This window comes from Eublepharis macularius, chromosome 4 (assembly GCF_028583425.1).
Source record: "Eublepharis macularius isolate TG4126 chromosome 4, MPM_Emac_v1.0, whole genome shotgun sequence".
Classification (NCBI taxonomy): Eukaryota; Metazoa; Chordata; class Lepidosauria; order Squamata; family Eublepharidae; genus Eublepharis; species Eublepharis macularius.
Window position 1 is genome coordinate 131,376,178 of NC_072793.1, and position 17,421 is coordinate 131,393,598.

Sequence of the window (17,421 nt, forward strand, 5' to 3'; positions counted from 1 at the left end):
GAATCCACGGCTGCACACCCAATCTGGGGCCGGCTGAAAAGCTCAGATTTCGTATAGAATCTTCCTCAGGGGCGTGGCCAAACACTGCAAAACAAACATCTTACATACTATACCATAAGCAATTTTACATGACATCCAATTTATACAAATTCATCATAATATACAATTGTCAGCAGATATCAACAACAAACCTGTGTGGTAGACCCTTAAACACTGTAACAATTATTCACTCCCGGACCTGAGCAGCTGTATCTTCTTTTAGCAGGGCGGCTGTATCTTCTAAAGCACGCCATTGCAATAAGTAAGGAACGTTTATATTGAGCTACCCCCAATGGCTTGACTTTGTCTTAAAGGGACACTCAAACTACACATCAAAGGAAACAACTCAAAGTAATCAGTATTAAGCCCTAATGGTTATAAAGTTCTCAACAGGCTTCCTTCTGCAGTAAATTACTCTGTTTATTGCCCTGTGTAACACAAAGAACTACTACACGAGAGTCAGTCTCCAAGTGCTGCTAACTCTGAAATGCTGGATAAGAGGAACCTCTAAGACTGCCATGCCCGTCATTTTATAAAGTATGCAAAGCTGTGCGCTCCGGGCAGGAGAAGTTATGCCACACACAAATTGGTTCTCTTTCCAAGTCTGCAGTTTTTTTAGTATGATATACTCATAAGTGTCAATCCAATGGTCATTGATAGGTGGATAAAATTGTGAGCATCCCTTTAATCATTTGGATAATGTTTAAACTGAACCAAAAGCCTCTGTAGGTCTATCCTTAAAAAACGCCCACAGTTTAATCTAAAGATCTATATCATGTCCTTGGGATAAAGCCCAGTCCTTGATTGAGAACTGAGCCCTCTACAGGGCTGAGGGGGCAGGAAAGTAAATTAAATATCAAGGTTTCATTCGGCCCCTCTTAAAGGTTCTTTTATTGCCTCTCTCTAAACGGGACGACCCTCTCTTGTTAGAAAAAATAGTTCTGCTACGTAAATTCCTACTACTGGGGCCCTCGTCCCCAGAGCTGTCAGAGGCTGCCGAAGTTTCTAAATCAGAAAAGGAGCTCACTGGGTCAGCCCAAGTAATTTTCCTCTGGGTGCCTCTACTACCCTTAGACTGGTCCCACCAAAAATAAACACGATTATTGGCATAATCTAATGTGTCCCTTTTGAATTTCTGGATCTTGACCTCCTTTATCCTCACTTCAAATTGTTTAACTTGTTTTTCTATCTCATTAATCCGACTCTCATATTCCACTGAAGGGAGAGGAGTCTTTAGGGACTCAGTTAACGTCTGAATCTCCTCCAAAAGGGTGGCACTTTCCTTTTTGCATCTCCTAATTACCAGCAGCATAAGGTCAAAGCTGCATTTGTTCAGAATTGAAGCCCAGTCAGACTTAAAAGAATCATCCTCCCCAAACATACCTGGGGGTTTCTGTATACGGAGCCCTCGCGGAATGCGTTGGGCAGTATAGTAATCATAAAGAGTAGCAGCATGCAAATCAAACTTAGTCATTTTAGACTTCAAGAATTTGAGCATATCCCACTCATCCTTAGGGGCAGCCTTAGTTCCTGTCATTATAGAGGTCATTCCTGAAAGAATTTGGTCCTGTTCTTCTGCCGAAAAGGCTAGCACATTTTTAAAAGATGCCATAATAACTAGAGAACAACAAAACAATGGCACTTCCCGTACTGTAACAGTAAAACTAAAGAGAACCCTCACGGGAAGGAACAAGAATTACAAATTAATAAACAACTCTATTATAAGTGCCCAAAGGGCCATATGTATTTCTTATATAAATCAATCAGTGAGATGACCAAATACAATTTATACAATGATTCTTCCTTAAACTTGAAAAATACAAAGGTCCAAACAAAATGTGTCCTGTGTCTTCTTTAAATAAAGTAGCATTCATGCACAGCTATGTCCACACATGGTAAGGGAATCCACGGCTGCACACCCAATCTGGGGCCGGCTGAAAAGCTCAGATTTCGTATAGAATCTTCCTCAGGGGCGTGGCCAAACACTGCAAAACAAACATCTTACATACTATACCATAAGCAATTTTACATGACATCCAATTTATACAAATTCATCATAATATACAATTGTCAGCAGATATCAACAACAAACCTGTGTGGTAGACCCTTAAACACTGTAACAATTATTCACTCCCGGACCTGAGCAGCTGTATCTTCTTTTAGCAGGGCGGCTGTATCTTCTAAAGCACGCCATTGCAATAAGTAAGGAACGTTTATATTGAGCTACCCCCAATGGCTTGACTTTGTCTTAAAGGGACACTCAAACTACACATCAAAGGAAACAACTCAAAGTAATCAGTATTAAGCCCTAATGGTTATAAAGTTCTCAACAGGCTTCCTTCTGCAGTAAATTACTCTGTTTATTGCCCTGTGTAACACAAAGAACTACTACACGAGAGTCAGTCTCCAAGTGCTGCTAACTCTGAAATGCTGGATAAGAGGAACCTCTAAGACTGCCATGCCCGTCATTTTATAAAGTATGCAAAGCTGTGCGCTCCGGGCAGGAGAAGTTATGCCACACACAAATTGGTTCTCTTTCCAAGTCTGCAGTTTTTTTAGTATGATATACTCATAAGTGTCAATCCAATGGTCATTGATAGGTGGATAAAATTGTGAGCATCCCTTTAATCATTTGGATAATGTTTAAACTGAACCAAAAGCCTCTGTAGGTCTATCCTTAAAAAACGCCCACAGTTTAATCTAAAGATCTATATCATGTCCTTGGGATAAAGCCCAGTCCTTGATTGAGAACTGAGCCCTCTACAGGGCTGAGGGGGCAGGAAAGTAAATTAAATATCAAGGTTTCATTCGGCCCCTCTTAAAGGTTCTTTTATTGCCTCTCTCTAAACGGGACGACCCTCTCTTGTTAGAAAAAATAGTTCTGCTACGTAAATTCCTACTACTGGGGCCCTCGTCCCCAGAGCTGTCAGAGGCTGCCGAAGTTTCTAAATCAGAAAAGGAGCTCACTGGGTCAGCCCAAGTAATTTTCCTCTGGGTGCCTCTACTACCCTTAGACTGGTCCCACCAAAAATAAACACGATTATTGGCATAATCTAATGTGTCCCTTTTGAATTTCTGGATCTTGACCTCCTTTATCCTCACTTCAAATTGTTTAACTTGTTTTTCTATCTCATTAATCCGACTCTCATATTCCACTGAAGGGAGAGGAGTCTTTAGGGACTCAGTTAACGTCTGAATCTCCTCCAAAAGGGTGGCACTTTCCTTTTTGCATCTCCTAATTACCAGCAGCATAAGGTCAAAGCTGCATTTGTTCAGAATTGAAGCCCAGTCAGACTTAAAAGAATCATCCTCCCCAAACATACCTGGGGGTTTCTGTATACGGAGCCCTCGCGGAATGCGTTGGGCAGTATAGTAATCATAAAGAGTAGCAGCATGCAAATCAAACTTAGTCATTTTAGACTTCAAGAATTTGAGCATATCCCACTCATCCTTAGGGGCAGCCTTAGTTCCTGTCATTATAGAGGTCATTCCTGAAAGAATTTGGTCCTGTTCTTCTGCCGAAAAGGCTAGCACATTTTTAAAAGATGCCATAATAACTAGAGAACAACAAAACAATGGCACTTCCCGTACTGTAACAGTAAAACTAAAGAGAACCCTCACGGGAAGGAACAAGAATTACAAATTTGTAATTCTTGTTCCTTCCCGTGAGGGTTCTCTTTAGTTTTACTGTTACAGTACGGGAAGTGCCATTGTTTTGTTGTTCTCTAGTTATTATGGCATCTTTTAAAAATGTGCTAGCCTTTTCGGCAGAAGAACAGGACCAAATTCTTTCAGGAATGACCTCTATAATGACAGGAACTAAGGCTGCCCCTAAGGATGAGTGGGATATGCTCAAATTCTTGAAGTCTAAAATGACTAAGTTTGATTTGCATGCTGCTACTCTTTATGATTACTATACTGCCCAACGCATTCCGCGAGGGCTCCGTATACAGAAACCCCCAGGTATGTTTGGGGAGGATGATTCTTTTAAGTCTGACTGGGCTTCAATTCTGAACAAATGCAGCTTTGACCTTATGCTGCTGGTAATTAGGAGATGCAAAAAGGAAAGTGCCACCCTTTTGGAGGAGATTCAGACGTTAACTGAGTCCCTAAAGACTCCTCTCCCTTCAGTGGAATATGAGAGTCGGATTAATGAGATAGAAAAACAAGTTAAACAATTTGAAGTGAGGATAAAGGAGGTCAAGATCCAGAAATTCAAAAGGGACACATTAGATTATGCCAATAATCGTGTTTATTTTTGGTGGGACCAGTCTAAGGGTAGTAGAGGCACCCAGAGGAAAATTACTTGGGCTGACCCAGTGAGCTCCTTTTCTGATTTAGAAACTTCGGCAGCCTCTGACAGCTCTGGGGACGAGGGCCCCAGTAGTAGGAATTTACGTAGCAGAACTATTTTTTCTAACAAGAGAGGGTCGTCCCGTTTAGAGAGAGGCAATAAAAGAACCTTTAAGAGGGGCCGAATGAAACCTTGATATTTAATTTACTTTCCTGCCCCCTCAGCCCTGTAGAGGGCTCAGTTCTCAATCAAGGACTGGGCTTTATCCCAAGGACATGATATAGATCTTTAGATTAAACTGTGGGCGTTTTTTAAGGATAGACCTACAGAGGCTTTTGGTTCAGTTTAAACATTATCCAAATGATTAAAGGGATGCTCACAATTTTATCCACCTATCAATGACCATTGGATTGACACTTATGAGTATATCATACTAAAAAAACTGCAGACTTGGAAAGAGAACCAATTTGTGTGTGGCATAACTTCTCCTGCCCGGAGCGCACAGCTTTGCATACTTTATAAAATGACGGGCATGGCAGTCTTAGAGGTTCCTCTTATCCAGCATTTCAGAGTTAGCAGCACTTGGAGACTGACTCTCGTGTAGTAGTTCTTTGTGTTACACAGGGCAATAAACAGAGTAATTTACTGCAGAAGGAAGCCTGTTGAGAACTTTATAACCATTAGGGCTTAATACTGATTACTTTGAGTTGTTTCCTTTGATGTGTAGTTTGAGTGTCCCTTTAAGACAAAGTCAAGCCATTGGGGGTAGCTCAATATAAACGTTCCTTACTTATTGCAATGGCGTGCTTTAGAAGATACAGCCGCCCTGCTAAAAGAAGATACAGCTGCTCAGGTCCGGGAGTGAATAATTGTTACAGTGTTTAAGGGTCTACCACACAGGTTTGTTGTTGATATCTGCTGACAATTGTATATTATGATGAATTTGTATAAATTGGATGTCATGTAAAATTGCTTATGGTATAGTATGTAAGATGTTTGTTTTGCAGTGTTTGGCCACGCCCCTGAGGAAGATTCTATACGAAATCTGAGCTTTTCAGCCGGCCCCAGATTGGGTGTGCAGCCGTGGATTCCCTTACCATGTGTGGACATAGCTGTGCATGAATGCTACTTTATTTAAAGAAGACACAGGACACATTTTGTTTGGACCTTTGTATTTTTCAAGTTTAAGGAAGAATCATTGTATAAATTGTATTTGGTCATCTCACTGATTGATTTATATAAGAAATACATATGGCCCTTTGGGCACTTATAATAGAGTTGTTTATTAATTTGTAATTCTTGTTCCTTCCCGTGAGGGTTCTCTTTAGTTTTACTGTTACAGTACGGGAAGTGCCATTGTTTTGTTGTTCTCTAGTTATTATGGCATCTTTTAAAAATGTGCTAGCCTTTTCGGCAGAAGAACAGGACCAAATTCTTTCAGGAATGACCTCTATAATGACAGGAACTAAGGCTGCCCCTAAGGATGAGTGGGATATGCTCAAATTCTTGAAGTCTAAAATGACTAAGTTTGATTTGCATGCTGCTACTCTTTATGATTACTATACTGCCCAACGCATTCCGCGAGGGCTCCGTATACAGAAACCCCCAGGTATGTTTGGGGAGGATGATTCTTTTAAGTCTGACTGGGCTTCAATTCTGAACAAATGCAGCTTTGACCTTATGCTGCTGGTAATTAGGAGATGCAAAAAGGAAAGTGCCACCCTTTTGGAGGAGATTCAGACGTTAACTGAGTCCCTAAAGACTCCTCTCCCTTCAGTGGAATATGAGAGTCGGATTAATGAGATAGAAAAACAAGTTAAACAATTTGAAGTGAGGATAAAGGAGGTCAAGATCCAGAAATTCAAAAGGGACACATTAGATTATGCCAATAATCGTGTTTATTTTTGGTGGGACCAGTCTAAGGGTAGTAGAGGCACCCAGAGGAAAATTACTTGGGCTGACCCAGTGAGCTCCTTTTCTGATTTAGAAACTTCGGCAGCCTCTGACAGCTCTGGGGACGAGGGCCCCAGTAGTAGGAATTTACGTAGCAGAACTATTTTTTCTAACAAGAGAGGGTCGTCCCGTTTAGAGAGAGGCAATAAAAGAACCTTTAAGAGGGGCCGAATGAAACCTTGATATTTAATTTACTTTCCTGCCCCCTCAGCCCTGTAGAGGGCTCAGTTCTCAATCAAGGACTGGGCTTTATCCCAAGGACATGATATAGATCTTTAGATTAAACTGTGGGCGTTTTTTAAGGATAGACCTACAGAGGCTTTTGGTTCAGTTTAAACATTATCCAAATGATTAAAGGGATGCTCACAATTTTATCCACCTATCAATGACCATTGGATTGACACTTATGAGTATATCATACTAAAAAAACTGCAGACTTGGAAAGAGAACCAATTTGTGTGTGGCATAACTTCTCCTGCCCGGAGCGCACAGCTTTGCATACTTTATAAAATGACGGGCATGGCAGTCTTAGAGGTTCCTCTTATCCAGCATTTCAGAGTTAGCAGCACTTGGAGACTGACTCTCGTGTAGTAGTTCTTTGTGTTACACAGGGCAATAAACAGAGTAATTTACTGCAGAAGGAAGCCTGTTGAGAACTTTATAACCATTAGGGCTTAATACTGATTACTTTGAGTTGTTTCCTTTGATGTGTAGTTTGAGTGTCCCTTTAAGACAAAGTCAAGCCATTGGGGGTAGCTCAATATAAACGTTCCTTACTTATTGCAATGGCGTGCTTTAGAAGATACAGCCGCCCTGCTAAAAGAAGATACAGCTGCTCAGGTCCGGGAGTGAATAATTGTTACAGTGTTTAAGGGTCTACCACACAGGTTTGTTGTTGATATCTGCTGACAATTGTATATTATGATGAATTTGTATAAATTGGATGTCATGTAAAATTGCTTATGGTATAGTATGTAAGATGTTTGTTTTGCAGTGTTTGGCCACGCCCCTGAGGAAGATTCTATACGAAATCTGAGCTTTTCAGCCGGCCCCAGATTGGGTGTGCAGCCGTGGATTCCCTTACCATGTGTGGACATAGCTGTGCATGAATGCTACTTTATTTAAAGAAGACACAGGACACATTTTGTTTGGACCTTTGTATTTTTCAAGTTTAAGGAAGAATCATTGTATAAATTGTATTTGGTCATCTCACTGATTGATTTATATAAGAAATACATATGGCCCTTTGGGCACTTATAATAGAGTTGTTTATTAATTTGTAATTCTTGTTCCTTCCCGTGAGGGTTCTCTTTAGTTTTACTGTTACAGTACGGGAAGTGCCATTGTTTTGTTGTTCTCTAGTTATTATGGCATCTTTTAAAAATGTGCTAGCCTTTTCGGCAGAAGAACAGGACCAAATTCTTTCAGGAATGACCTCTATAATGACAGGAACTAAGGCTGCCCCTAAGGATGAGTGGGATATGCTCAAATTCTTGAAGTCTAAAATGACTAAGTTTGATTTGCATGCTGCTACTCTTTATGATTACTATACTGCCCAATGCATTCCGCGAGGGCTCCGTATACAGAAACCCCCAGGTATGTTTGGGGAGGATGATTCTTTTAAGTCTGACTGGGCTTCAATTCTGAACAAATGCAGCTTTGACCTTATGCTGCTGGTAATTAGGAGATGCAAAAAGGAAAGTGCCACCCTTTTGGAGGAGATTCAGACGTTAACTGAGTCCCTAAAGACTCCTCTCCCTTCAGTGGAATATGAGAGTCGGATTAATGAGATAGAAAAACAAGTTAAACAATTTGAAGTGAGGATAAAGGAGGTCAAGATCCAGAAATTCAAAAGGGACACATTAGATTATGCCAATAATCGTGTTTATTTTTGGTGGGACCAGTCTAAGGGTAGTAGAGGCACCCAGAGGAAAATTACTTGGGCTGACCCAGTGAGCTCCTTTTCTGATTTAGAAACTTCGGCAGCCTCTGACAGCTCTGGGGACGAGGGCCCCAGTAGTAGGAATTTACGTAGCAGAACTATTTTTTCTAACAAGAGAGGGTCGTCCCGTTTAGAGAGAGGCAATAAAAGAACCTTTAAGAGGGGCCGAATGAAACCTTGATATTTAATTTACTTTCCTGCCCCCTCAGCCCTGTAGAGGGCTCAGTTCTCAATCAAGGACTGGGCTTTATCCCAAGGACATGATATAGATCTTTAGATTAAACTGTGGGCGTTTTTTAAGGATAGACCTACAGAGGCTTTTGGTTCAGTTTAAACATTATCCAAATGATTAAAGGGATGCTCACAATTTTATCCACCTATCAATGACCATTGGATTGACACTTATGAGTATATCATACTAAAAAAACTGCAGACTTGGAAAGAGAACCAATTTGTGTGTGGCATAACTTCTCCTGCCCGGAGCGCACAGCTTTGCATACTTTATAAAATGACGGGCATGGCAGTCTTAGAGGTTCCTCTTATCCAGCATTTCAGAGTTAGCAGCACTTGGAGACTGACTCTCGTGTAGTAGTTCTTTGTGTTACACAGGGCAATAAACAGAGTAATTTACTGCAGAAGGAAGCCTGTTGAGAACTTTATAACCATTAGGGCTTAATACTGATTACTTTGAGTTGTTTCCTTTGATGTGTAGTTTGAGTGTCCCTTTAAGACAAAGTCAAGCCATTGGGGGTAGCTCAATATAAACGTTCCTTACTTATTGCAATGGCGTGCTTTAGAAGATACAGCCGCCCTGCTAAAAGAAGATACAGCTGCTCAGGTCCGGGAGTGAATAATTGTTACAGTGTTTAAGGGTCTACCACACAGGTTTGTTGTTGATATCTGCTGACAATTGTATATTATGATGAATTTGTATAAATTGGATGTCATGTAAAATTGCTTATGGTATAGTATGTAAGATGTTTGTTTTGCAGTGTTTGGCCACGCCCCTGAGGAAGATTCTATACGAAATCTGAGCTTTTCAGCCGGCCCCAGATTGGGTGTGCAGCCGTGGATTCCCTTACCATGTGTGGACATAGCTGTGCATGAATGCTACTTTATTTAAAGAAGACACAGGACACATTTTGTTTGGACCTTTGTATTTTTCAAGTTTAAGGAAGAATCATTGTATAAATTGTATTTGGTCATCTCACTGATTGATTTATATAAGAAATACATATGGCCCTTTGGGCACTTATAATAGAGTTGTTTATTAATTTGTAATTCTTGTTCCTTCCCGTGAGGGTTCTCTTTAGTTTTACTGTTACAGTACGGGAAGTGCCATTGTTTTGTTGTTCTCTAGTTATTATGGCATCTTTTAAAAATGTGCTAGCCTTTTCGGCAGAAGAACAGGACCAAATTCTTTCAGGAATGACCTCTATAATGACAGGAACTAAGGCTGCCCCTAAGGATGAGTGGGATATGCTCAAATTCTTGAAGTCTAAAATGACTAAGTTTGATTTGCATGCTGCTACTCTTTATGATTACTATACTGCCCAACGCATTCCGCGAGGGCTCCGTATACAGAAACCCCCAGGTATGTTTGGGGAGGATGATTCTTTTAAGTCTGACTGGGCTTCAATTCTGAACAAATGCAGCTTTGACCTTATGCTGCTGGTAATTAGGAGATGCAAAAAGGAAAGTGCCACCCTTTTGGAGGAGATTCAGACGTTAACTGAGTCCCTAAAGACTCCTCTCCCTTCAGTGGAATATGAGAGTCGGATTAATGAGATAGAAAAACAAGTTAAACAATTTGAAGTGAGGATAAAGGAGGTCAAGATCCAGAAATTCAAAAGGGACACATTAGATTATGCCAATAATCGTGTTTATTTTTGGTGGGACCAGTCTAAGGGTAGTAGAGGCACCCAGAGGAAAATTACTTGGGCTGACCCAGTGAGCTCCTTTTCTGATTTAGAAACTTCGGCAGCCTCTGACAGCTCTGGGGACGAGGGCCCCAGTAGTAGGAATTTACGTAGCAGAACTATTTTTTCTAACAAGAGAGGGTCGTCCCGTTTAGAGAGAGGCAATAAAAGAACCTTTAAGAGGGGCCGAATGAAACCTTGATATTTAATTTACTTTCCTGCCCCCTCAGCCCTGTAGAGGGCTCAGTTCTCAATCAAGGACTGGGCTTTATCCCAAGGACATGATATAGATCTTTAGATTAAACTGTGGGCGTTTTTTAAGGATAGACCTACAGAGGCTTTTGGTTCAGTTTAAACATTATCCAAATGATTAAAGGGATGCTCACAATTTTATCCACCTATCAATGACCATTGGATTGACACTTATGAGTATATCATACTAAAAAAACTGCAGACTTGGAAAGAGAACCAATTTGTGTGTGGCATAACTTCTCCTGCCCGGAGCGCACAGCTTTGCATACTTTATAAAATGACGGGCATGGCAGTCTTAGAGGTTCCTCTTATCCAGCATTTCAGAGTTAGCAGCACTTGGAGACTGACTCTCGTGTAGTAGTTCTTTGTGTTACACAGGGCAATAAACAGAGTAATTTACTGCAGAAGGAAGCCTGTTGAGAACTTTATAACCATTAGGGCTTAATACTGATTACTTTGAGTTGTTTCCTTTGATGTGTAGTTTGAGTGTCCCTTTAAGACAAAGTCAAGCCATTGGGGGTAGCTCAATATAAACGTTCCTTACTTATTGCAATGGCGTGCTTTAGAAGATACAGCCGCCCTGCTAAAAGAAGATACAGCTGCTCAGGTCCGGGAGTGAATAATTGTTACAGTGTTTAAGGGTCTACCACACAGGTTTGTTGTTGATATCTGCTGACAATTGTATATTATGATGAATTTGTATAAATTGGATGTCATGTAAAATTGCTTATGGTATAGTATGTAAGATGTTTGTTTTGCAGTGTTTGGCCACGCCCCTGAGGAAGATTCTATACGAAATCTGAGCTTTTCAGCCGGCCCCAGATTGGGTGTGCAGCCGTGGATTCCCTTACCATGTGTGGACATAGCTGTGCATGAATGCTACTTTATTTAAAGAAGACACAGGACACATTTTGTTTGGACCTTTGTATTTTTCAAGTTTAAGGAAGAATCATTGTATAAATTGTATTTGGTCATCTCACTGATTGATTTATATAAGAAATACATATGGCCCTTTGGGCACTTATAATAGAGTTGTTTATTAATTTGTAATTCTTGTTCCTTCCCGTGAGGGTTCTCTTTAGTTTTACTGTTACAGTACGGGAAGTGCCATTGTTTTGTTGTGACCTTGTCTCACAGGGCATGGCTGTTTCCTTACAGGCTCACACAGGCTTGCAGCACCCAGGCAAGTAGTGGCCTGATGGTAGAGGGGAGGTGCGTGCCTCCACCTCACATGCTGGTCATTCGCCGCGTGGTGTTGACCTTGTCTCATAGGGCATGCTCTTTCCTTACAGGCTCACACAGGCTTGCAGTGCCCAGGCAAGTAGTGGCCTGATGGTTTGATGGGAGGTGCGGACCTCCACCTCACGTTGGTCATTCACCACGTGTTAATGACCTTGGCTTACAGGGCATGGCCCTTTCCTTACAGGCTCACACAGGCTTGCACCGCCCAGGCAAGTAGTGACCTGATGGTTTGATAGGAGGTGCAGACCTCCACCTCACATTGGTCATTCACCGCATGGTAATGACCTTGGCTTACAGGGCATGGCCCTTTCCTTACAGGCTCACACAGGCTTGCACCGCCCAAGCAAGTAGTGACCTACTGTTTGATGGGAGGTGCAGACCTCCACTTCAAGTTGGTCATTCACCGCGTGTTAATGACCTTGGCTCACGGAGCATGGCCGCTTCCTTACAGGCGCACGCAGGCTTGCACCGCCCAGGCAAGTAGTGGCCTGATGGTTTGATGGGAGGTGCGGACCTCCACCTCACGTTGGTCATTTATCGCGTGGTAATGACCTTGGCTCACACATCCTGGTTGTTCATTTGGGAGATGATGACCTGTGTTTGATGAAGGGCATGGCCCTGTCTTGGCAGGTGCGGGATGACTTGCTGGAGAATAGCAAGCGTTGACCCGGCATCCTGATTTGTTGGTCTGCAATGCTTCTGTGCCGGGTGTGGCAGGATGCATTGGACCAGAACGCTTTAGAACGGGCTAGGCGAATGGCCAACAGAGCCCTATTCAAGGCTAGGACAGAGGGGTTGGGGTTTTATTTGCTCCATCCGCAAATTCGGGCCAAGTTTGCAGACCTCTACCGAGGGGATGGTGTGCACCTCTCTTCCAGAGGTAACAGCATTTTTCTGAACGATCTGCGGCAGGGGCTTAGGCTGGCTTTAAGCCATTTGTGGGGCGCTGAGGCCTAAGCAGAGGCTTGGCCTCTGCGGTGGCAGGATTTTAGTTAGGGAAAATCTGTAGCGGGCCGGTGAGCACCCTTGGCACCTCCCCATTGGTGGGGAATTGGGGTCTTTCAGGAGCGGCTGGCTGCCGTACGGCCCAGCTGCGAGGTCAGACGCCCTGGGTGGGGAACCCCTGGACAAGCCAGTCTCCCCCTGCTGCCGTATGGCCGGGTGGGGGAGCTTTACAGGGGTGAACCATTCCGCCTCTGCCTGGCCAGGCTGGGTCCCAGCCATTTTGTGGATGGCTCGCACCCGGGCAGCGGGTGCTCGCCCAGACAGGTCAGGGCGGGGTCCAGGAGTGACCCCAGGGCCTGACCTGTACCGCTAGTTAGGCCCTTGCCGTAGTTTATATTTAATTGTTGTAATTTTAATAAAGCGGCCCATTTTAGAACCCAAATACTGTGTCTGCCTTTCATTCCGACTGAGGGGGCAATTCAGCCATCCCGGCCAGTGGCAACAGCCACTCAGGCCGGTGGCTGCTTTTGCCTCCTCGGAAGGAGGAAAGCAGAAGGCACACCCTGGCATCCAGGGCTTAGCATTGGGGGCGGAGCCTGTAGCCTTAGCTGGCTTCTCCGCCCCATTGCATTCAGTTGTGCCTCATGCTCGGCCCACCCACCTCACCCTATTGCAGTGCAGGATTAGCCGGTCGCCTTTTGGGCCAGGTAGGAATTTTTCTGTCCTTGTCCCTGATTGGCACTTGGGAATGGAGTTTTTTCGCCTACCTTGCACTGTGAGAAGAGGAAGGTAATTGGCTTGGTGGGACTGAGGTAATTCCCTGGTGGCAGGATTTTAGTTAGGGAAAATCTGTAGCGGGCCGGTGAGCACCCTTGGCACCTCCCCATTGGTGGGGAATTGGGGTCTTTCAGGAGCGGCTGGCTGCCGTACGGCCCAGCTGCGAGGTCAGACGCCCTGGGTGGGGAACCCCTGGACAAGCCAGTCTCCCCCCGCTGCCGTACGGCCGGGTGGGGGAGCTTTACAGGGGTGAACCATTCCGCCTCCGCCTGGCCAGGCCGGGTCCCAGCCATTTTGTGGATGGCTCGCACCCGGGGCAGCGGGTGCTCGCCCAGACAGGTCAGGGCGGGGTCCAGGAGTGACCCCAGGGCCTGACCTGTACTGCTAGTTAGGCCCTTGCCGTAGTTTATATTTAATTGTTGTAATTTTAATAAAGCGGCCCATTTTAGAACCCAAATACTGTGTCTGCCTTTCATTCCGACTGAGGGGGCAAAAGACCAGAATGTTATGGTCAGAAGAAATGAATCCTTCCCAGGTTTAAGGATTGCTTATACTTTATACTCATTAGGGCCTCACAAACTGCAAGAAGGTTCCCAGCTAGTGCATAGATGATTAAAGGTAGTACAGCATGTGATAGAAAGCAGTCAGGGCATACCTCTATGAGCATTGCTATAAGCACAGTGCCTCTCTGTGTGAGTCTTTTCTAGATGATGAGAGCTTGGCTGGCTCCTTGGGCTTGCTTTGTACTTGATTTGAGAGAAAAAATGGCTTATATAAATCTGTGCAAGGCTCCCTTTGGGCTCCACTGGTGGACATAAAATTATTCAGATGTGCCCCAAACCCCATACAGCCCAAGGAGTTCCTCTGCGTCCGTGCTAGGGTCCCCAGCAGCTGAAGGGATGTTATAAACTTTCTTTGCTTTGCCTGCATTTTATATCACCTCGCTTGCTAATAAACACTAACATTATCACAAGTGATTTATCCCTTTATCAGCACCCTTCAAACCTGAGAGGGGAGTCTAGCTGGACTAGCCTCTGAAAGAAAGACAGGTGGATAAAGTGAAATTGATAGTTACAGAGCATGTTAAGAGTCTGGGGATGCTCATGGACCGAGCCTTGCTCTTTGAAATGCAGATTGGTGTAGTGGCCAAGAATGTCTTCTATCAGCTGTATTTGATTTGCCAACTCTCTTCTTTCTTAGACTCAGCCAATTCATGATTTTGAATTGGCTTACTGTAATGTACTCTATGTTGGACTGCCTTTGTAGACAACTTGGAAACTGCAGTTGGTTCAGAATGTGGTACCATGATTATTGTCAGGAGCTAGCCACTAGGAACTCATCTTTCCTGTTTTAAAGCAACTCCATTGATTACTAGGTTGTTTCTGAGACCAGTTCAAGGTGCAGGATATGATTTTTATAACCCTTTATGAAGCAGGACCCACACATCTTCTCTCACACGCCCCTTGTACAATCTGCAATCTTCAAGCTGTTGCATCTTCGTTGTTCCCTTGTATAGGATGGTTTGCCTGGTATTGATTGTGCTTTTTCTATCATAGTTTCCACTCTATAGAATTGTCTCCTGGAGAAGGTCACTGAAATACTATTTTATTTGCTATAGCTTTTAATACTTTTACTTTAATACTTTAATCCTTTTTCACAGGGAGACTTGTCTGTCACTTTCTGTTGCCATCTTCTTCCAACAAGTAAAGACTTTTTTGTTTTGCCTGCTATGATTCTTCCTTCTTGTCCTGTGTATTAATTGTTTTTATGTTTTTGTATATGCATTTTAGCTTTGGTTTTAATTGTTTTGATGATGTGTTTTAATTTGGATTTAATGGTTTTTAAGATATGTTTTTGATCTGGTAACCATCTTAGCTCCCCTGATAAGGCTGGGTATAAATTTTGTAAATACATACTCATTCCCAGGTGTCAGTGGGTTCACACAGGGGTGTACACATGACATCCATGTTACATCTCATTTGCTGCCACTCCATGGTTCCCCCCCAGCAGCAGTCTGAGTGGGCAGGGGTCATTGGCTGGCAGGCAGATCAGCCGATGCTTGGGATCTGACCCCTGTGCATCACTAATGCTCTTTTCAATTGTAATTTAATAAAATTGTGGCCTCTTTTACTCCAGTCAATTGTGCTTGTGTGTTTTGTCGCCATGCCCTCCTCTTCTCCTCTGCCCATCAGCACTGGGCTACAACTATACATGGGCATGAACCAACAAAAATTACAGAACCAGAGGATCATGGTTTGGTGCAGACCACGATCCCGAATTCCCGAACAGCAATGACCGTCTCCCGTTCCTGAACCCAGATCGTGGATCATGGATCGTGGAGGCAAAAGTGGAGGGGTGCCGCGCTGTTCCCAGCGATACAGGAACGGTGGGTGATGCCGGCGGCATCTGTGTTTGTGTTTGGCCGTCTCTGTTTGGCCATCAGAGCTGCCTATCAGGGTTTGCAGGGATGAGATTGGAGTGCCCATGGCTACAGAACACCCCCTTCCCCCTCCCTCCCCTGGGTGTCTTCTCCCAACTTGTGACTGCTTTGCTACTCCATGGTTAAAAGGAAGCCCTGCTGATCAAGGCAAGCTGAGCTTCCATTCGGGTTTCCAGGGTGACAGAAGGAGGGCAAACAGAGCTCAGGCATTCCCCTGGCTCCATTGCCAGGGGAATAGATTGCTGGCGCCTGAGTGTCTGGATTCCCAAATCAAGCCCAAATGCCATGATCCAGGCCTCTCCCGACCGCTGGATTGTTGGCCGGGGACTATCACGATCCGCCAGGTCATGATCGCGTGATCGCCATTTTCGTGGGTTTTTGACGTTCGTAATGTGGCTCATGCCCATCTCTAGCTACAACACTGATTGTGTCTCACACACATTGGGAGGCAAAAATTTTCTTGCCTGCAGAAAACCCCCTAATCTTAAACACTTCTCACTTCCACTTGCAGCTTTTTTAAAGACAGATTTTTTAAAAAAATGAATGTAGTTTATATAGGATAGAAAAGAGATTCTGGGTAGGGGATCTTTTTTAAAAAATCAGTTGGTTCTTAATTAAAATGACTCTGATCTTCAGAGACTATGACCACCTGAATCCTTTATTTCTCACTAGAGAAGCTCCTGTATTCTGGCTTCTGTAATTCTGATATATATTATTTTAAGGTACCATAGTTTTGCAGAAGGGGAAAACAAATTGGATCTATAGGAAGTGAACCATAACTTCAGAGCTGATGCTGTTTGAGGCTTTAATATTGGGCTAGTTAGGGCATCTTTGGTTTCTGAGGCATTAAAAACAACTTCTAATTGAATAAACCTTGAGAGTAAAAAATAGATTTCAATTGATTGGACAGAGAGTGGGACCTTGGAAGCCAAATACATTTTTACACATATATAGTTCAAAGCAACTGGAGCTGCTTGCAGCCAGTTATGTAGCTGAGCCCGCTCTCTGGCAATGGCTGGTTGTTCAATATGAATCACTACCATGCTGCTTCACACAATACCTCAGACTTAAAGGTGGCCCGTAATTCAATTAGGCTGACTGAACTCAGAGTTGTATTTTATCTTAATAATGCAGTACTCAGAGGTACAATTATTTCCTTTGACTCTAAAAAAGAAATACATAATAAAAGCACAAACGGAAAAAATAAAATGAGTGACATTTGCTAACTTTTTTGATACAAAAGTGTTATTCCTTTAGAAGCAAAATAAACTTCTTGCAAACACTTCTGGAGGGCAGAGGACAAAAAAGACCATCAGAAAAGTCTGAAAAAAATCATTGTGCTGTACATCCACTGTTCTCGAACTTGGATTTCTATTACTTTGGGATCTTACCAGGTTTCATTTAAACTCCATCTAGATTGGAAAGTTATACTTCTGACATGGATTCTCCACTCCTGGAATAAAATTGTGATCATCTTCTGAAAATCAATAGAAAACACACACATACACACTCATGATGCTGCCTTATACTGAATCAGACCAGTTGTTCTGTGAGGAATAGTATTGACTACTCTGACCGACAGCAGCTCTCCAGGGACCCACATCACCTACTTCCTAAT